General features: G+C 44.1%; 1 pseudogene; it reads right to left on the minus strand.

Moving 5' to 3' along the window:
• Positions 1–892: 892 nt before the first annotated feature.
• LOC148009621 (uncharacterized) lies at positions 893–13105 on the minus strand (annotated as a pseudogene).
• Between the last annotated feature and the right edge of the window lie 9182 nt (positions 13106–22287).

Below are 22287 nucleotides of genomic sequence, written 5' to 3' on the forward strand. Positions count from 1 at the left end.
GGATGTGCCCAATGATGAGGAGTCATATGTGAACCCTTACATCTCATATGATGAAGAGGGTAATCTAGTCCTCATGGACTATTGACTAGTGCTAATGATGGCATTAGGAAGGGGAAGAGGTAGAGGTTTTTCAGGGCCAACCCAAGATCGAGTCGCGTGCTAGACTTGTGAACACCTTGGTAACATATCAACACAATTCCCAAAAAAAGAGCAAGCTAATAGGGAGAGAGCTGACCTAAGGTGTGCCGATGTGGCATCACCCATCTCTTCAAGGAATTCCCTAGAAAAAATCCATCCTCAAGCTCAATAAATGTACCATCAACACCTTTGGGGCTATTTGGCAATGAGACATTTGACAGTGAGGATACACCCATCCCACTGCATGTCATGACATGTGCATAAATGTGACACGTTGGCATATCACTACATGTGCCTAGCAACCTAGACACTGCCTCGATAGGGAAGAAGAGTCATAGGTGGAGAAAGAATAAAATTGACACTAAGATCACTCTCAATATTGATGGAGAAATGACTCTAGTGAGTGGCAGGAAGGTAACTAATGTCGAGGCTAAGACCGTTGCTTCGAAAACAATAGAGAAAGGGAGTGCCAAGGTAGGGGAGTACCCCCACCCAAAGCGCCAATTAAAAGCAATTGAAAAGGTCAAGGAGTGGGTAAAGGAAGCCCAAGAGAACCTAAAGGATGCTAAGGCCAATCTCACCCTCTAGACCAAGGTCAATAGATGCACCTATGCCATGGGTAGCACCACTGGGCCAGCAAAACACCCCAAGCCAATGGTCTAGAGGTGTGGGAATGGAGGAGAGGCAAATAACGAGTAACCTCCTCACGACATTAATAACCACCCTAGTAACCTTAGGAGCCTAGGAAACCTTCTTAGGCAACATCCAACTCTTTGGCTAGAATTGAAGCACTGGGTGGAGGAGCCAATGTAGCAGATTGTGGCTGACCTACATGACCACCATGTAGTCACACAAATACCAAACTTGACGCTGCACTTAGTACTACCTAAATCTTTGCATGTAAATGCTTTTTTGGAGGGCACCAAGATGCATGCGGTGCTACCTATCCTGGCCCTAGGAGACATGACGTGGAAAGGAATTGTAGACACATGCGTAGGGGTTAATGTCTTGAGCCACACAGTCTTGTAGGCCTAGGGAAACCCTCCGGTCAAGATTGCCAAGTTCAATGTCACACTAGCAAGTGGAATGAAGGTAAGGCCGTTTGGAGCTTTAAAGAATTGGCAAGTGAAGATTGCATGTGTCCAGTTCTTGATGCACTTCATTGTGATGAAGGGAGTGGACTACGACATCCTGCTAGGCCAACCTTGGATGAGGAATGTATGAGTCATCGAGGATTGGGGCAACGGTCTAATCTTCTTAGGGAATTGGAAGGTAGAAATAAGGGTGGAGATAGATACCAGGAGGAAGATAACAACTATTGCTCTAGATGCCATCTCAACCACATTGAGGGGTGACATGCAACCAACCACATCGTATGGGTCTTTGACCAAGTATATCCCCTACCATGAGAATGAGCAAGATTGGATGTAGGTCCTTGCAACCATCAATCTCCCATTCTAAGATAATAAACTGTCACTACATGGTGACAAGGAGTGCGTGTGGTCAGCTCAAACCTGTCACTTTCCATGTCCCAAATAATAAACTAGAACTCTAGGAAACCCTAGAGTATTTGACAGGCAGACTGGAGGATAATCCTTCTATCAATCTTGTGCCCCTCAGAGACCTCCTAGGGGACCACAAGTGGAAACAGACCAAAATTCACGACCTAAACTTGCTATACAATTGGTCTCTAGTCACTGACGAGAAAGAGGCTAGAAAGAAGGACCGAGGAGACGACGAGCAACCAGGGAGTGATAGTTCTGATAATGAATATGAGGATTGTTCCTCCATCAATGAGGAGAGCAAGGAGGAAATGGGTACTGTGGAGTACGATACTGATGGAAGGGTGATAGGGCAGATAAGAGCAGACTCGAGGCCCCAAGAAAGGAATCCATATGAGATCAAGAGAGGAGCTGTGAGATTGGATTGCGATCACTCTTGGTTGGAATGCATAGGGGCAGTGGATTATGAGTAGGCTGGAATTGGCCAACCACCAGTGATGCTTGTGTTTATGATAGATGCACCTACCAAACTATGCCCACTCGAGGAGTCTCCTTTCGGGCTGTGAGTTCAACTCAAAGTCTAAAGCCAGCATGGAGAGTAGCCTTGAAATACCCATGCCATCCAAAACCAAATGCACCAAGGGGGACTTGTCGGTCCACCTAAGGCACAATTGGCTAAAGGAGGAAAGAAATAAACAAACAAAAGGGCCAGATGTAGAATGATAAAAGAAACCACAGGACCTACCCAAACACTTCACTAAGTTCAAGAAGGGTGACAGAGTGGTGGTCATGCTAGGGGCAAAGATGTAGGGCCAGACTAGTGAGCCCATTGAGGGACCCACCAAAGTCAAGGAAGTCAACTTGGCAAGGGAGGGAGAGAAGCCTCGACCGGTATTCATATCAGATGACCTGATCAAGGATGAGGAGGCTAACCTTGTTGCTCTCCTACGAGAGTACGTAGATGTGTTTGCCTGGTCTCTAGATGAACTTAAGGGGGTCGACCCTAGTTTTGTGACCCACAACATCCCTATGGTCCCTGAAGTTGTTCCTGTAAAACAATGCCCTTACCCCATGAATCCAAAGTATGCCCATGTAGTAAAAGAAAAGATTGATAAACTCATGAGAGTAGGATTCATCTACAAAATAGAGCACACAAACTAGGTATCACCAATAGTGATCATTATGAAGAAAAACGAAAAGATTCGAGTGTGCATCAACTACAAGAAAGTCAACGCCACTATGAAAAGAGATAACTACCGATTGCCATACACCAAACACATGATTGAGAGGATGGCAGGTAAAGAAGCCTATAGTTTCCTGGATGGTTTCTCGGGTTACAATCAAGTGCAAGTACACCCCGACGACAAGCACAAGACTGCCTTTGCTACGAAGTGGGGGTATTCTCTTACATCGTTATGCCCTTAGGGCTAATGAATGCACCCGCAACCTTCCAATGTCTGATATGCATGATCTTCAAATACATGCTCAGACATGAACTAGAGGTGTTTGTGGACAATCTATGCGTACACTCTAGTTTGATGGAACACTTAGAGAAACTATGGGCAGTCTTTGAGTGGTGTCGACTTTATAATCTCTTGTTGAACCCTCTGAAGTGCCAATTTTGGATGAAACATGGATGCATCCTAGGGTAGGTGGTGTCCAAGAATGGCATCGCCCCACTGATTTCTCAAAGATCAAGGCTATTGTTGACTTGCCACCACCCAATAATTATAAGGGTGTTCAGTGCTTCTTAGGTCACACAGGGTACTATCGGCGCTTTGTACTGAATTATGCATTAATCACAAGACTATTGTACAAGCTTCTAATTGTGTTTGAGTGGACCGAAGAATGCCAACGTTCTTACAAAGAATTGAAAAAGGTTCTTACCACTGCACCCATCTTACGAGCCCCAGATTGGACCAGAACGTTCCATGTGCATATAGATGCATCTAAGTTTGCCATTGGAGTTGTGTTGTGCCAACCTAGAAAACACAACCTGGATTACCCAGTGAGATTTGATAGTAGGCATCTCACTAACATGGAGATGAAGTATTCCACTACGGAAAGGGAGGGGATGGCTATGGTGTTTACCATTAAGAAATTTAGACATTATCTCTTGGCCACACCTTTCACCTTTCTTGTTGACCATCAAGCATTGCTCTATCTAGTGAACAAACCTTGCACTATAGGATGCATTGCACGTTGGTTATTTCTTCTTCTGGAGTTTGACTTCTCTGTGGTTGTACGCAAAGGGAAACAACATCACATGGCAGATCACATGTCTCGCATACCCACGGGTGAAGCCGCTGGACAAGGAATAATGGACGACCTTCCAAATGCGCATCTCTTTGGCTTGTCCAATGATGACAAGGAATTATTCAAGGCTGATTTAACATCATACTGGGCTGACGATGTCATCCACGTGCTCGAACATGATCTACCTAAGAGACCTATTGAGAAGGCCAAGCTTAGGAGGCTTATTGTGAATATCCAACCCTATAAGTTGATTGCCGGCCAACTCTACAAATTGGGGAAAGACAGGTTGCTATGTAGGTGTGTGTACAAACATGAGATGAATGACACGTTGAGGGAGACACACACCACAATCCCTAGGGGGCATTTCAGTGGAGACACGATAGCCCGCAAGGTGCTGTAGTCTCAACTGTGGTGGCCCTCGCTATTCTGTAACACAGCTAGATTTTTCAAGCACTGTGATGAGTGCCAAGGACCAAGGTCCCCATGCAAAAGGACAAAATGGCCCTATAATAGCACAACAACCTTTCGAGAAATGGGGCATTGAATTCATTGGACCCATTAGTCCTGCGGCCTCGTATTCACATGCTCGATATATCATCATAGCGATGACTGACTATTTGGAAAAATGGGTAGAAGCACAAGCCACAAGGAAGAATGACGCAAGGACCACAACGAAGTTCTTATGGGAGTAGGTCATCTCAAGATTTGTGTGCCCTATTGAGATAGTGAGTGACCAGGGTACCCACTTCATCAATGAGGTGATTGCCCACCTGTTGTCAACCTTCTTGATCATCCATAGGAAATCCTCACCATACTATCCCCAAGCCAATGGCCAAGCAGAATCAACGAATAAGATTCTGGTCAATGTGCTCACAAAGGTGGTATCCATTTCCAGGAGCAACTGGGATAACAAGATCATGGCAACTTTATGGGCCTATCGGATAGCCTATAAAACGTCTGTGGGAAAAACGCCTTTTAGGCTGACATACGGAACCAAGGCTATCCTACCTTTAGAATTTTTTATCCCTAGCTTGAGGATAGTAGTGCAGGAGCATTGGGAAGGGAAAGAAGCTTGGACTAACCATCTTATCGAGTTGGAACACCTCATGAAACTAGACTCATCGCCACCCACGCTCTAATTTGTGAAAAGATGCGAAGAAAGATGTGGTTTGACAAGCATGTCAAATAGAGTGATTTTGACCAGGGTGACCTTGTGTTGTTGTACTCAACCTTTTAGAGTGCGTGCCATCATAGGACGGGCAACATCGAACTTGAAACAATAGAAGGCGAGGGCATAGGCTTTTTCAATGGCACTCGCATGAAGAAGTACTACCCTCTAACACATCCTTTACATGAGCCCCCTATGATAGAGGCCCCTGTTCATGTTTGGTTGCAACCATCACCGAGATAGAGGATGATGAGGAAGCTATTGCTCTAGCTAATTTACAAATCACGGCCACAACCCAAAAGATGGATTCTTTTGATGCTTTGATTGATGAGGGAGCTAACGTCAATATCCTAACCCATGCTCATTGGACCCTCATTGGTCAACCCCAATTGAAACCATTTAACACTAACATTAGCCCATTCCGGGGCGCATCCTATATACTCCTTGGGAAGTGCAAAGTCGTTGTCTCTATTGAGTCTAAAAGTTTGCCAATCATCTTCTATGTGCTTCCCAACACGAAGGAGGCGTGCAAGGCGTCACTACTAGAGCACACTTTCAAAAAACAAACCCATTGTTACATCAATTACGACCTGCAATGTATCCACCTCACCATAGGAAATGAGCGCGTCGTGACAACTTTTAGTAAGGGTAGTGTGGGTCCCTCCAAGACCGGCACTCCACCAATAGAGAAGACCATGCCTAAGGCTAAGGAGGGGGTAGTGATGTGTCACACCCCACTCAGCTCACAAAACACCACCCCACCAAACCCACTCCTAAGGTTAAGTAACCTACATTTCAATGGGCACCTAAACGTCAAGGAAAGCCTTCCCACAATAAGGAAATGTGACCTCGCAGACCTAGGAACGCTCATGAAAAGCCTAGAAAGCATCCTACACGGCACTACCGTAAACACACCCTTAAACCCAATGGGTCCCCATAACCCTATTGCATGCTCAAGGATACTATGAGGGCAATAGCTGGATCTGGGTGTCCAAGACATCCATCCTTAAGAACAAATCCCTTACACAGATTGTAGCCACACCTGCTTCAAGCAGCCTCAACAACGTGTTCACTAATCAACCAGCCATACCTAAGACCCAAGCTGTCAAATCTATGAAAACCACAAAGTTCAAAACCCCAAAGCCTAACCCCATCCATTGGCCAAAGCCGCAACCCACTGGCTTTAAACCAGCCATTATTGATGCCAGAGAAAAGTCTCTAGAGACTCTACCAATCAGTCCCATGCAACTGAACACACTATGTCTCTTAAGATCTCACATCAACTTACGCAGCAGCTAGATATCCCGCAATCATCTAATGCAACCAACTCTTGCATGCCTAAAGTAGCTCACGATGAAGGTTGCATGTCTTCCGAGCTATAAGACACACAATCATCCTTCTAGGCGGACGCTCCTCCCAAGGCGCAATCTAGCAAAACATCATCACTAATGCATCCACCTAGTTCTGTTCCACCGCAACCACCAGCAAGTCCTAGGCCTTCATACGAGTCACATTCATTCCTTGCTATGGCCAAGGACCTTGCTGCCAATTCAGGTGATGATCTGTTCACTTGCATTAAAATGCTGGACAACACATTTAGGACCTTCACCAGAAGTTATGAGTAGCTAGACCTTGGCCTTCTTGATGAGCCCCTTTCTTCTGAAGTCCATACCTTGCCATGCACCTAGGAAGAGTATGAGATCATGACCATCAAATTCCCTTAGGTTGCAACTGAGCTTATCGCTAGTGGTGAAGTCTCGAAAAAGTAATTAATCATCAGCAGGATGTTGACCTCTTACCTATTGGCTCTGCACCAATCCAAGAGCTGGAAGAGCTCTTGAGTCTAGCAAGCTTTACCTCTTCATTCTTACAGCGATGGTATGCCTTATGCCTCCAATGGGAGCAAAAAGGTTACCAAATTATGCTGAATGCCGAGTAGAGACATGCAATCAAGTCTGTTGAATATGACCCCACATACGTAGCTCCTACTTCTTTTAGGGTTATGGCCATCCTGCCTAGCAAACTGCTTGATGATCATTTATTGGCCCATCCTTACATTGACTAAGTCCTTACAGATGAGGAGCTACACATGGCTAGCCACCTTGAATCTAGCAATTTGCTCCATGATGTCCTAACGTACATCACGCAAGCATCCATTAGATTGAATGAACTTGATCTCCATGCCCAATTGGAATACAACCTGAATCTCTACCAGTGTGCTATTGTCAATTAAGCACACCACGCCGTGCTTTAATGCCCTTGCCTCATCCTATTCAATCCTAGGAAGGATCTTCATCTTCCCATGAGAGGGAGGGGGTAAGGTGATTAGGGAAACATAACACAAAGGAAAAACATAATGAAGAGTGAACTACGCATAAAAACTTGAGAGAAAAGCGCACGTGGAAAATTCATGTCTTCTCTTCCAATGTGTCATTCCTCAAATTTCACGTTCTCGTGCAACTTTTCTAGTTGTTTGAATATTTCATAATGTCATAATTCAATCTTGCCTACCCCATCAACACTAATTATGAGTACTGTCGCATGGTAGGTACCCATAATGGCAGGATAGGAGAGAGGCGGTAAGCTTTCATTCACAGAAGAAGAAGGAGATAAGTACAGGATAGGTGTGGAGACACGAGGATTTAATCAGTTCACCTTCAAGCACACTCTAAACTTGGATGAAGCCATCCTGGAGGAGCTAGCAATAAAGTAGCTGGTGGACAACTGTGCTCTCCGAAAGTATGTGGAGAAAGTGAGACAAGAAGTGGATAACAACACTTGTGCAGCTTTTTTGAGGAGTTTTGATGCTCGTAGGGACTGTGGCATAGTGATAGTAAGAAGAGGAGATGTTGTCCACTAGGTGGAGGTAGCGCTTAATGTGCAAGTGGTGGAGAAAGCCCTTAGCTTGGTCCCTAAGGCAGTAAAGCATCATATGAGAGACGTATATGCCATGCTAGGGATGAATAATAGTGAGGTGTGCCTAGTGGATAGAGTAAGCTTGGCAGACATCCCAAACACGGAATTGAAGATGCAAGCAAAGATGGTCCATTCCCTCTTCTCAGAACAGAGGTACAATGCTTTGATGAATAGGATCAATGTCCGGATGCTAGAAAGCATAGCGGCAGGGTCTCCTTGAAGAAGTGGATTGGAACGGGTTCCTCATAAAGACCATCGAGATAGCAGTAGAGGCCCTTTCTACAGGTGCAACAATAGCTGGAGGAGAGTCCCCAGTCTCTACAGTGAGATCAACCTACAAGAAGTCCTCTGGCAAGTCTTCTACCATCAAATATGGTGGTATACTAATGACCATTATTCATGAGGCCCCAAGGAAGTAGGGGGAATTGAAGAGATAGCCACACTGTCAAGATTGTGGGAGAGAAGGAAGGAGTCTCACTTGCAGCTTTCTTGCTTGCACAATGGGGGAATACACACAAGGGTGGAGGCTGAAAACAGTTTTCCTCTTCTTAGTTGTGTAAGCCAAAAGAACTCAAGTACAAAGAAATAGAAGAACCCTATGTATGGGTCTCAAAACCAAACTCAACTAACTAAGGTGGCATACTAAGTGAGCCACGAACTAGAGTAGATAAGGATAGCTATCATGTAGCTATTATTCATGGGCGGTGAACCAACCGCGTCTGCAAAAAACTGACAAGTCGGTGACATAAATACACAACGGTCACCCTGGCGTATCACGAGTGGAGCTCGATATCTCAACACTCCCTCTCGAGCTCAATCCCAATTCCTGCACACCAAGCAGGTCTCTGAACTTGCGCAGCTTCTCTGCGCCCAATGCCTTCGTGAATATGTCAGCTACCTGATCCTCTGTGCTGACATAAACTAGATCAATAAGACCTAGTAAAACCCTCTCTCGTACATAGTGATAATGCACCTCAATGTGCTTTGTTCTAGCATGATAGACTGGGTTATTTGCCAAGTGTATACTACTCATGTTGTCACAATAAATGACAACTGGCCCATCTGTAGGCTGATGCATATCATAAAGTAGCTTATGCAACCAAGCTACCTCACCTGCAGCCATTGTTGCACCCCTGTACTCAGCCTCTGTGCTCGACAAGGCAACTGTAGGCTATTTCTTGCTTCTCCAAGTGACTGCATCACTCCCAAAAGAGAATACATATCCACTGGTAGATCGTCTATCAGAAATGCTACCAGCCCAATCAGCATCAGTGTATCCATGCAACTGTATCTGAACCCCAGTCTCATAAAATAGTCCATACTGCAATGTGGACTTCACATACCTGACTATGCGTCTAGCCGCATCCAAATGTGGTTTCCTTGGAGCCTGCATAAACTGACTTACCAATCCAACACCATAGCTCAAATCTAGCCTGGTAATGGTCATATAAATCAAACTTCCTACTATGCGTCTGCACATAGTAGGGTCTTCTAGAAGCTCACCTGCATCTGTGCTCAGCTTCACATTCTGCTCCAAAGGAACTGAAATAAGCTTACAACCTGTCATCCCATATTTAGACAGCATGTCCAATCCATACTGCTTCTGCAAGAGCTGTATCCCACTTGGTGATCTAATCACCTCAATGCCCAAGAAATAACGCAGCTCCCCCAAATCCTTCATCTCAAACTTCTGCTTCAATAGCATTTTCACATGAAGGATATCTTCATCACTGTCACCTGTCATAATCAAATCATCAACATAAATGACAAGTAGCATAATACCTTTCTCTGTTTTTCTCACATAAAGTGAGAAATCTGCCTTGGAAATCTAAAAGCCAATAGTGACAAGATACTGTCCTATCTTGTTAGACCATGCTCTAGGTGCTTGCTTCAAGCCATACAAGGCTTTCTTCAACCTGCAAACAAACTCAGGATGAACAGCATGCACATAACTTGGTGGCTGCTCCATATAGACCTCTTCTTGCAAATCACCATGCAAGAAGGCATTCTTTACATCCATCTGATGTAAAGACCGTCCCTTTGATGCAGCCATAGCAATGACTACTCTTACAGTTGCCATCCTTGCAACCGGACTGAATGTTTCTTCATAGTCAATGCCATATGTTTGTGCATACCCCTTGACTACTAATTTTGCCTTGTATCTGTTCACAGAACCATCTGCATTGTGCTTCACCTTATAAACCCACTTACATCCAATTGCATTCTTACCTTTAGGCAAAGGTACCAATTCCCATGTAGCATTTGCTTCCAAGGCATCCATTTCTTCATCCATGGCTTTCTCCCATTTTTCTTTTCCCATGGCTTGCTCAAAAGAAGTGGGTTCTGGTTCCTGTATCACTTTGACCATATATGCATAGTGAATGGCTGTAAATCCATCATATTTCAGCCTATCCACAAGATACCTGGCTTTCGTAGACCTGCGCAAAGTAGATTCACTCCCAGGTGCTCTCAAATCATCCCTGGTCTTTCTTACTCCAGGTGTAACAATAGAAGGAATACCCAACTCATCATCAATGCTCTGTTCTGAGCCATTGGATTCACCATCCACATAAGAGTGACCTGCATTCACATCAAACATGGGCTGATCAACCTTCTCTTTTCCTTTTCGTGATACCTGCATATCACTATCTGCATTACTTTGAGAAGATTCTCCTAATCTCAATCTGCCTGTCCATGGCGAAGAATGTGAACCACTGCTAGAGGACGCTCCAGGTCCACTAATATTTTGTGACTGCTACTGTGAATTCTATGCAACATTACGATTTTGTGCATCTACATCATCAATCACATTTACTGGTTTATACCAGCTACTCATCTCATCAAAAACAACATCTCTGCTCACTCTAAACTTACGAGTAGAAGGGTTATAGCATCTATACCCTTTTTGCGGCAGAGAGTAACCAATAAAGATGCATTTCTTAGCTTTTGGATCCAACTTGGATCTCAACTCATCTGGCACATGTACATAGGCAATGCAACCAAAAATTTTCAAATGAGAAATATCTGGTTTCCTACCAGTATACCTCTCCTCTGGAGCCATTCCATGTATTGCTGCAGTGGGAATCCTGTTCATTATGTAGACTGCTGTAGCAACTGCTTTAGCCCAATAAAAATATGGCAAGTCTTTTTCATTGAGCATGGCACGAGATACCTCTCCAATATGCCTCTTTTTCCTTTCTGCAATTCCATTTTGTTGTGGGGTATGACTGCATGAATATTGCTGCTTTATGCCATGTTCCTGCAGGAACTTTGCAAACTCATTTGAGAGGTACTCTCCCCCTCCATCTGACCTTAGGCATTTTATTTGCAGGCCTGTTTCTTTTTCAACCATAGCTTTAAGGGTTTTGAAATGCCCAAAAACTTCACTTTTCTTTTTCATAAAATATACCCAAACTTTATTGCTATAGTCATCAATAAAAGTGACAAAATAATGACAGCCTCCAAGAGATGCAGCTTTAGTAGTCGACACATCACAGTGGATTAATTCCAATGGCTTTTCACTCTCTTGAACATGTCTAGGAAATGGTTTCCTTGCCTATTTTCCAAACTGACAAGCTTCACATACCTTATCATTTCTGCAACCTTGAATTTAGGCAAACCTGCAACAATATTCTGGGCCTGCATTGATTTAAGTCGTTGTACATTAACATGACCAATGCGTTTATGCCAGATATCAATATCTGCAACTACACCGGTCCCATGTGCAAACATTGCTGCACTCAATTCAGACATGTTTGCATCCAATGTAAACATTCTGCCCTTCTTCTTTCCTTTTGCTATCAAGCGACCTTTATTTTTCATATCCTCAACAAAGCATCCATGAGGATTAAATCTGACCTGTAAGCCCTGCTCAACCATTTGACCAACAGAAACCAGATTCTTGGTGATATTCGGGACATGAAATACATCGAACAGGTATTTCTTTTTCCCATCCTGCATAGACAAACTAATTTTTCCAATCTTCACAATAGGATGTGCAGTATCATCACCAGTCTCCACAAATCTTGGTTTTTCCATTTTTCTTACATCCTCCATCCATTCTGCATGACCTGTCATGTGGTTTGATGCACCTGAGTCAACATACCATACATCATTACTTTCTTCTACACTTGTCACAGAATTGTTCATGTGCTGCACCATAAACAAGTGCTCATTTATGTCATCACCCTGTCTAACTAGAAGATGCATAATTTCCTTGTTGCAGTTTTCCATTCATGATGTCATTCTGCTTTTTATAGCAGTCTTTAGCCATATGATCCATTTTACCACAGTAGTAGCATTCAACATTACTGTTTGCATTTTTGCCTCTTTGCCATCCACCACGACCTCTTTGGCTCCCCCTGCCTCTAGAGTAACCACGTCCTCCTCTATAGGACTGGTTTTCTTGAGTTTGCTGCATATTCTGATTTTTACCACGGCCTCCATATCGGCCTCCTCTACCTCTGCCTCTACCTCTTCCAGCATTTGAGTAGAAGACAGCTTCTTTTGAAGTTCCTCCTGAAGAAGATGCACCATCATTTCTCTGCTCCTCAGAAATTAGAAAAGCAATCAACTCCTCAAAATCACGAAATCTTTCACGAACGGAAATGGATGTTCGGAACTATGCATAATCCTTTCCTAGACCATTCAAGGTCACAGAAACTAAATCATCATCTTCCACTGGCGACCCAATGGAAGCAAGTGCATCTGCAATCTTCTTCACCTTCATGTGGTAGTCATTGATGCTCATATTTTCTCTTTGCACATTATGCAACTCTTGCTTGAGCTGCATTTTCCTAGCTTGTGTATTTGTGCTATACATTTTTGACAAAGTATCCCATGCCTCCTTTGGCGTACTTGCATCTTGAATATGCACAATCATAGAGTTTGAAATGCTGAGAGACAGCCAACACATAACTTTCTTGACTCTCTCATGCAATGCTTTAAATGCTTGCATTTGTTGTTGATTGGGAACATCAGGAAGAACTGGTTCTTCTTCATTTCCTGCAACAAATTCCCAATATCCTTTTCCCATAAGGAAATTCGTCATTCTAAACTTCCATGCTTGGAAGTTGTTCTTGTCAAGCTTTTCAGTGACAATCTGTGAAAGAGAATCAGATGCCATTACAGAACACTGCAAAAAATTCTGTCACTGCAAAAAACACAGCTTCACCCTCACAAGGGAAAATCTGCAAAACTAGGAAAAGTGCTATTTGACCACAGAGTCACTTCCTAGTGACGATTTTGCATCAACAGGCAACAGGGATGATTCTCTAACTCCCAATGTCTCTGCGCACAAGCATACGATGCAATTTCTATAGTAACTTTTCACCGACCTGTAGAACAGTGACTGCACAGCTTAAAACTGGGCCTTTTCCTGAGTGCATGCAGAAAATTTCCGTCTCCAAAACAGGCCCCGAAATGGCCTTAAATCAAAAAAACAAGGTTGCCTAGGGCTAAAGCCTTTTCCCATAGCATATATTGCCTCTTGCTTCACCGCGAAGGGCGTCTCAACCTGAGACAATGCACTCCTGCACTTTCCGGCTGTGCTACCTGCAGAGATCTGCTCCCAAAACAGAAAATGAAAGCAACACTGCTCCTCTTACCAGAACACCGCGAGCTTGGCTTGCTTTCTTGAGCTCCTTACCACGAACAAGGCTCTGATACCATGTCAAGATTGTGGGAGAGAAGGAAGGAGTCTCACTTGAAGCTTTCTTGCTTGCACAATGGGGGAATACACACAAGGGTGGAGGCTGAAAACAGTTTTCCTCTTCTTAGTTGTGTAAGCCAAAAGAACTCAAGTACAAAGAAATAGAAGAACCCTATGTATGGGTCTCAAAACCAAACTCAACTAACTAAGGTGGCATACTAACTGAGCCACGAACTAGAGTAGATAAGGATAGCTATCATGTAGCTATTATTAATGGGCGGTGTACCAACCGCATCTGCAACTGACAAGTCGGTGACATAAATACACAACGGTCACCCTGGCATATCACGAGTGGAGCTCGATATCTCAACACACACCCCCTGCCACTACCCCATGACGAAGACAGATCAAATGAATGCACCATGAGTGATAGAGAAGCACCATCCACACAAGCCGAAGCTAGGGCACAAGGAAAGGCAAAGATGGCCAAAATCCAAAGACGGGGTAGGGGGAAAATAAGTAAAGAAGAGAAAGTTGAGTTGAAAAGAGCACAAGAGGAGTCCAAGAGAATGGAGGAGGAATGAAGGGGAAAAGAAGACAAAGAATTTGAAAGAATCAAGAAGAGCCGAGGAGGAGAGGAAGAGGAGAGCAGAGGATGAAGCTAAAGACACGAGGAGGAAGGAAGCTGCGGACTCGGTAGAGGCAACTCACAGGTTCGTAGAAGAGACCCATGTAAAGAGAGAGATGAGCCCACTGCGCCTGCCTCACGAGGCTGGAGCTAGTGGCAGTGTAGAAAGAGCCTCAGTGATTGTAGAAAAGGGCAAGGCCCCACTGCACCCCCTCCCCTCTTCCCTTGTGCCACTCTTAGCTAGAACCGCACCCACCACAACACAAGAGTCGGTGCCACCTACGGACCCGACTCAACTATTGGCAATGATACAGCTCCTGGCTAACAAAGTGGTAGATATTTCCCTCGAAGGAGGAACAAAGATGCCAACCGCAGTAGATGCAAAATCACATTGAGACCCTAAGCAGTAGAAGCTAGAAGCATCAACAACTACGACACCTCTTACAGTGCCACCAATAGCAGACTATGACAAATACGTGGCTGAAATCCTCACTCAATTGAGCCTCGCCAAAGAGAAAAAGAAAGCGGCCTTGGCAGAGGTGGCCATTGAAAAGGAAGCCTCAGTAGCTTTGAGGCTCAATGTGTCCAAGCAGGCTGTAGCTCATCAAAAAGAGCTTAAGACTCTAAAGGAGCAGTTGGATGCCAAGACCAAGGAAGCTCAAGAGAGTGAGGATCATCTGAGGCGAAGGTTGGAGGAGGAAGAACAAGATACACTAACCCTTCTAACAATCAAAAAATGTTAATTCAGCAGTACAATGAGCTGATGGAAAGGACCGCTCACTTGGAGGCGCACTGGCAATAAGAAGAAGGCCAGGAACTAGGAGAGCAATGACAAGAGCAAGAGGACGACTTGGTGTTTTGACTGTGGTTTGAAATAGAGGAGCAAGGAAGACTATAAAGAGAAATCCAAGCCCTAGAGCAACAAGGTAGGATGCCACAGGAAGAAGCACATAGGAGCTGAAAGATGACTTGGAAAACACAAAAAGCAATGTGGAAACCCTCGTGGCTATGGCGATAATAGAAAGAAGACTGTACTTTGCAGAGTTAGAAAGCAGCGAGCAGATCCGGGAAGAGCTGTCAGAGAGGTTTGCAGAGGCTGAAATTTACCATTGTGGAGCAAGGAAGGAAAATAGCCGAAGAGCAGCTGAACCGCCGCAAAAAGGAGAAGACATAGATGCTAGACTTAGTAAATGAGTAGCAACAGGTGGTAATGATGCTATCTCGAGAAATGGAGGAGGGGAGGAAAAATATGGAAGAAAGGGCACAACAATGGGAGCAGCACAACTTCGAATGAGTGCGTAGACTAACGTAACGATTGGCAGTAAGTGAATGCGAAAGAATGTTTGCAAAATCAAGAGTGGAGGCTACCAAAGTTTGCTCAGATGCTCAGAGACAAGCCTTCTTGAGCATGGTGCTGAATGTCACCCAAGTTGAAGGCAAGGACTCAATGGAATGGATGAAGAGGAAGTTAGAATTGATATCTTGTGCCTATGGCCTTCAAGAACGCACCCTTCCAACTGGCACAGGTGTTACTGCAGCACAACAACACAATTACGTGTGGCAAGCTGACCTTTCCATTGATGAGCTCAGGGAACTAGGGTTTGAAAAAGAAGTGCAACATCCACCACCTGAAGATCAACCAACGGCAAAGAAAGCCACGGAAGAGGGGCCGAAATTTGAGCAGGAATATGAGGAGGAATAACACAGAGAGCCCAGTCGTCCCCTACCTAGATTGCCACCCAAAGAGCGAGAAGGGGCACAAATTCCTCAACACGTAATAGTAGCCCAAAGAAGAAGGCAAGAGCTTGCAAAGCAAGCCCAGACGAGAGTGACAGTATGGCCACAGTAACTCCCTGATGATCCTATGCTGATGCGTGAGGATCCCCATCCCGTCCCAACTGGTCTCAGGAGTTGGCTATATGGCAGCAGCCCCAGTTCCAAACACAACCCTTTGAGCTATCATTTTCCTATCCACGAGCTTTGGATCCTGTCCTACCCTTGGAGATGGTGGCAAGGGTCAATAGAATGGCCAATGACCTCACCAACAGATGGATAGAGGAGAGAAACATTGCAGTTACCAAATGGAGGTAGGAACTAGTAGATTATTGGCAAGACAAAGTGAATCGGGTTCCCAAGACCGTCCAAGGGTACGAGGGGCAGCCAAAGTGGAGGAGGTGTATTTTGGATGCCAACTCTGATGCATGGGCTACTTTCTCTAGCTCGTTTCCTGAAGAGCGGAACGACCCCATCTACATGCCCTATCCCGGTAGACATGGAGTCGACCATGATAGGAACCTGCATGGGGCCCTTGACTTCCCCATAATCTACAATGTCAATGCACGGACTCCCGAGGGATGCTTGGATTTTAGATTGGAGGATATCCTTCCATCCCTCAACCTCTTCCTCGAGGATTTCTCCTCGTGTCCAGACTCTGCATTCATAATAACCTGTAATTACCTTAGGCTCATTAAGTTTCTGTTTAAGCAAAAGCCTGGCTGAGGAAGCCCACCTTTCCCCATTCTTTTTTTATATCAATTTAGGTATCAATAGTTGCGCCATGGCTAGACTCATGATGAGGGAGACCTTACTCCCCTCTTTCTGCATGCAAATCCTAGAGAACATGAGCCATACTTGCTTCACGAGGTGTAACCATCCCTTTTTGTCCTCAACACCTCTAAAGGTATGAGCTAGCATCAAAGAATATCTACAAAGCCGTGCATTTTTAACTAAGTGCCTAAGGCCCCCTCATGGACCCTCCGAGGATGATAGGAGTACAGCATAAGAACTCTTTTTGTATTCCAATCCTAGTCATGATCAATACATAATCCAAAAAAAAAGTACCAAGAATGACAAGAAACAAGGCAAGAGAGGACAACTAGGCGCAAGAAAGAGAAAAGCAGGGGGTTGAGCTCCCCATGAAACATCTTGAGAGCCACATTCACTACACGTAGGGTTCCCCCCTAGTCCCTTCCCCACCTCTCGCTTAGGGCACATCAAGGGAAGGACTACCAAACCTGTCACCCTAAGCTTTGCACTGCACCCATGACGATGCACGAACTGGGTCCTCTAGTATGGGACAACATTGATGCCTTGCCCAAGGTTCGTGCCCAAGGTTCGACCCAACTCCCAGTTCCCTCGCCACATGCACTGCACACACCACAGAGAGGCACACACATCCCTTAGGAAGTGCACACCTTTGCTTGGCATTTTAAGTTCGGGCCGTAGCAAAGAGAAAGCATATCAACCAATGGCTCTGCCCCAACACGGTTCCCAATTTCAAAGGTAGATCGGTGTCCTGACAAAGCATGACCTTTATCAAGACACCTTTCCAGAGGGACCCAATTCAATGCCATTTCCAATTTCAAGGATGAATCCCTCCAACACCATTCTCAACATGGGCATCTACCCAGACTGAAGAGGCAATGGCCACCAACACTACCATCTTCCTAGCCACTACCCAGCAGTGCCATGGGACTGGCCCTCGGCTAGGAGGGGGTAATGTTACCAGCAATAGTAAAATGTGAGAAAATAGAAAAATCTGAGAAGCAGGAAAAGGCGTAGGGTAGATATGGAGAAGGCACCTTGAAGAATAATAAGCTCGAAAAAATTCAAATGCGGGGGAAAAATTGCCAAAAATCCAAGGCGTGGCACCGATGCCTAGAGGAGTTGAAAGCAAGAAAGCGCACCATCAAATGCATAGGTGCTCTCAAATCCTTGTAAAAGAGTGGCAAGATCCCTCCTCTACAAATTGTGAACTTAGAAGGGTGATAGGACTGGCTCGAAAGTGAAAGAATGGAGAAAAAGGGCCTTCGGCCATGTAAACATTGAGGTTGACCACCGTGGGAAGTGGGGCATGTATATAAAGTTGAAAAGTGAATGAGAAGCTCATTCTTGTGTGTGGCAAAAAGCTTCTTCTTCTTATTCTCTTCTTCTTTCCTTCTTTCTTGTGCTTGAGATAGGGAATGAGTGAACGTGAGGGAGTGAGGGAGTGTGTGTGTGAGAGTGAGGGATCGAGGAGAAGAAGCTCCCCATCTCCTCTCTTCATCTTCTTCTCTTCTCTATTCTTCTCTTGTCTCGCACATCTATGGAGGATGGAGATTGTTGGAGAGGGATTGAGGTTGCTTGATCTTGCCTCAAGGATCCTGGAGCCACCGGCATGCATGGGAGATGAGGGTACTCGATCGGGCATCAAGGTAAGCTCACTACACGCCATAGGTAGGGAGGGTGCATTGGCTATGTGAGAGGTATCCATGGCCGCTCGGCTTGAAATGCTTGACCAATAAGCGGTCTGTAGGTCTCGAAGGTTGTCCTCGAAGCTCCCTTCACTAGATTTTAAGGCATATTTAGGCTTCATCATTTTCCCCGAACACAATTGCAAAGCCATCCTCGACAAGCACAATGAAGGAGAATCGCAAAATCATTGAATATGTCTTTAGCATCGATAACAAAGCTGAGCCATAGGAGACCACATAGGGACCACCACACTAACAATGCCATTCCCTGCTTTCTCATGAGCTTGCATACTCCAAAATCACAAACAAACACCATCTCCTTCATGCCATTGAGGATGCTTCAAGAGTGTGTTGAGAATGATCCACATAGAAACACTATTATCAATAGGGCCCTTTTAAAGGCATATATCATCATCATAAATATAAATATAAATATCATTGAACAAAATGATCATTCGAGATGAACGAGTGATGGAAGATTCTAGACAATGGAAATCAAATTGAAATCCTCCCTCCCGTGCTCGTGGAGGAATTATGATGAGAAGGAAATTGATTGATGTGCTTGTTGCCCAAATCACACTGAGGGTAGCTAATGCAACTGCGAGGATGATTAGAGGTTTGTTGCAATGATGGTGAGGTGTAGATCCCAGCGAGCAATGAAAGCTTTTCTTTTTCTCTTTATTTTTCCTTTCATTGATGGCCTATTGTTGAAAACAATCCAATAGTACCATGCCACTCATTTGATAACAAACACCAACAACTTCACCATGAGCGACAGGTTTCCTGGCCAATGCACCAAAAAATGGAGAAATTGAAGGAAATCATCTCCCAAGAATAGAACTAGAGAAAAATATATGCCATGATTTAACCTCTCACTTATGAAGCAAAGAAAATTTGTCTCATCTTCCTCTTCCTCCTCACCCTCATCCAAAGAAGCAACACAATCAAAAAAAGAAGAGAGAGAGAGAGAGAGAGAGAGAGAGAGAAAGAATCAAAATCAAATCAAAATCCTACCACACATGCTGATGGAAGAATGATGATGAGAAGGAAAATGATTGTTGTGCTTGTTGCTAAAATCGCACTAAGGATAGCTAATGCAACTGCAATAATGATTAGAGATTTGCTGCGATGATGTTGAGGTGTAGATCCCAGTGAGGAATGGAAGCTTTTCTTTATCTCTTTCTTTTCTATTTAATGAATGGCCTGCTCTTGAAAACGATCGAGTAGAACCCTCCCACTAGTTTGATGATCAATGCCAACAACTTTACCATGAGCAAGAGGTTTCCCGGCTAGTGCACCAAAAAATGGAGCCATTGAAGGAATAAATATCCCTAGAATAGAACTACAGAAACATATATGCTGAGATTTAACCTCTAACTCATGAAGCTAAGAAAATCTGTCTCATGTCCATCTTCTTCCTCACCCTCAACCTCCATAGAAGCCACACAATGAAAAGAGCATCATATAGGGAGAGAGAGAGAGAGAGAGTTTCTTCACATCGAATGCTCTCAAAGTGCATGCATGAGAGAGAGAGAGAGAGAGGTATATTGAAGAACCACACTCCAATCATCCCCCACATGCATCTCTTTGTGAAAATTTATTAATGAAACATATTTTCCTTACATCGACCTTAGTTATTTTTTCTTAAGGGACCTCAACACTTAAGGGCTTGCTTTATGAATTCACCATCTATAAAATTGTAATAAGACTACATTGATATATGATATTGTGAATGTAGATGCGATAAGGTGCTAGATTTTGAGCATCTTTAGGCTTCATACTTCTCCCTGAACACAATTGTGAATCCATCCTCGACAAGCAGAAAAAGAAGAACAAACAGAAAACCATTTAGCATTGATGACCACGAAACCAAGCCATCGCAAACCACCAAGCGACCACCACACCAAGGATGCCATCCCCTGCTTTGTCATGAGCTTGCATACTCCAAAATCTCAGACCAACACCATCTCCTTCATGCCATTGAGGATGCTTCAAGAGTGTGTTGAGAATGATCCGCATAGAAATAGTCTTATCAATAGGACCCTTTAAAGATATATATCATCATCAGAAATATAAATATATATATCATTAAATGAAATGATCATTTTAGAGGGATGAACAATGGAAGATTCTAGACTTTCAAAATCGTGGCACACATGCTCATGGAAGAATGATCATGAGAAGGACATGAGGGCCAAAAACACTTCAAAAATGACACTTGTAAGAAAGTGATTAAGTTGCTAATTAGTTGAGGTTTAGGAAGAATAAAACCTCTAAATTTGGTTGTCCATATGTGATTAATGAGAGAATATTTGGTTCATTGAAGAGGTCGGCCATCAATTGCCTGTCAAGATTGTGGGAGAGAAGGAAGGAGTCTCACTTGTAGCTTTCTTGCTTGCACAATGGGGGAATACACACAGAGATGGAGGCTGAAAACAGTTTTCCTCTTCTTAGTTGTGTAAGCCAAAAAGAACTCTCGTACATAGAAATAGAAGAACCCTATATATGGGTCTCAAACCAAACTCAACTAACTAAGGTGGCATACTAACTGAGCCACGGACTAGAGTAGATAAGGATAGCTGTCATCTAGCTATTATTCATGGGCGGTGTACCAACCACATCTGCACAACTAACAAGTCGGTGACATAAATACACAACGGTCACCTTGGCGTATCACGAGTGGAGCTCGATATCTCAACACTCCCCCTCGAGCTCAATCCCAACTCCTGCACACCAAGCAGGTCTCTAAACTTGCGCAGCTTCTCTGCGCCCAATGCCTTCGTAAATATGTCAGCTACCTGATCCTCTGTGCTGACATAAACTAGATCAATAAGACCTAGTAAAACCCTCTCCCGCACGTAGTGATAATGCACCTCAATGTGCTTTGTTCTAGCATGATAGACTGGGTTATTTGCCAAGTGTATACTACTCATGTTGTCACAATAAATGACAACTTGCCCATCTGTAGGTTGATGCATATCATAAAGTAGCTTATGCAACCAAGCTACCTCACATGCAGCCATTGCTGCACCCCTGTACTCAGCCTCTGTGCTCGACAAGGCAACTGTAGGCTTTTTCTTGCTGCTCCAAGTGACTGCAGCACTCCCAAAAGAGAACACATATCCACTGGTAGATCGTCTATCAGAAATGCTACCAGCCCAATCAGCATCAGTGTATCTATGCAACTGTATCTGAACCCCAGTCTCATAAAATAGTCCATATTGCAATGTGGACTTCACATACCTGAGTATGCATCTAACTGCATCCAAATGCGGTTTCCTTGGAGCCTGCATAAACTGACTTACCAATCCAACAGCATAGCTCAAATCTGGCCTGGTAATAGTCATATAAATCAAGCTTCCTACTATGTGTCTGTACATAGTAGGGTCTTCCAGAAGCTAACCTGCATCTACGCTCAACTTCACATTCTGCTCCAAAGGAATTGAAATAGGCTTGCAGCCTGTCATCCCATATTTGGACAGCATGTCCAATCCATACTACCTCTGCAAGAGCTACATCCCACTTGGTGATCTAATCACCTCAATGCCCAAGAAATAACGCAGCTCTCCCAAATCCTTCATCTCAAACTTCTGCTTCAATAGCATTTTCACATGAAGGATATCTTCATCACTGTCACCTGTCATAATCAAATCATCAACATAAATGACAAGTAGCATAATACCTTTCTCTGTTTTTCTCACATAAAGTGAGAAATCTGCCTTGGAAATCTAAAAGCCAATAGTGACAAGATACTGTCCTATCTTGTCAGACCATGCTCTAGGTGCTTGCTTCAAGCC

This window comes from Lygodium microphyllum, chromosome 30 (genome assembly GCF_053477565.2).
Source record: "Lygodium microphyllum isolate KBCC chromosome 30, Lygodium_microphyllum_v1.1.10, whole genome shotgun sequence".
Classification (NCBI taxonomy): Eukaryota; Viridiplantae; Streptophyta; class Polypodiopsida; order Schizaeales; family Lygodiaceae; genus Lygodium; species Lygodium microphyllum.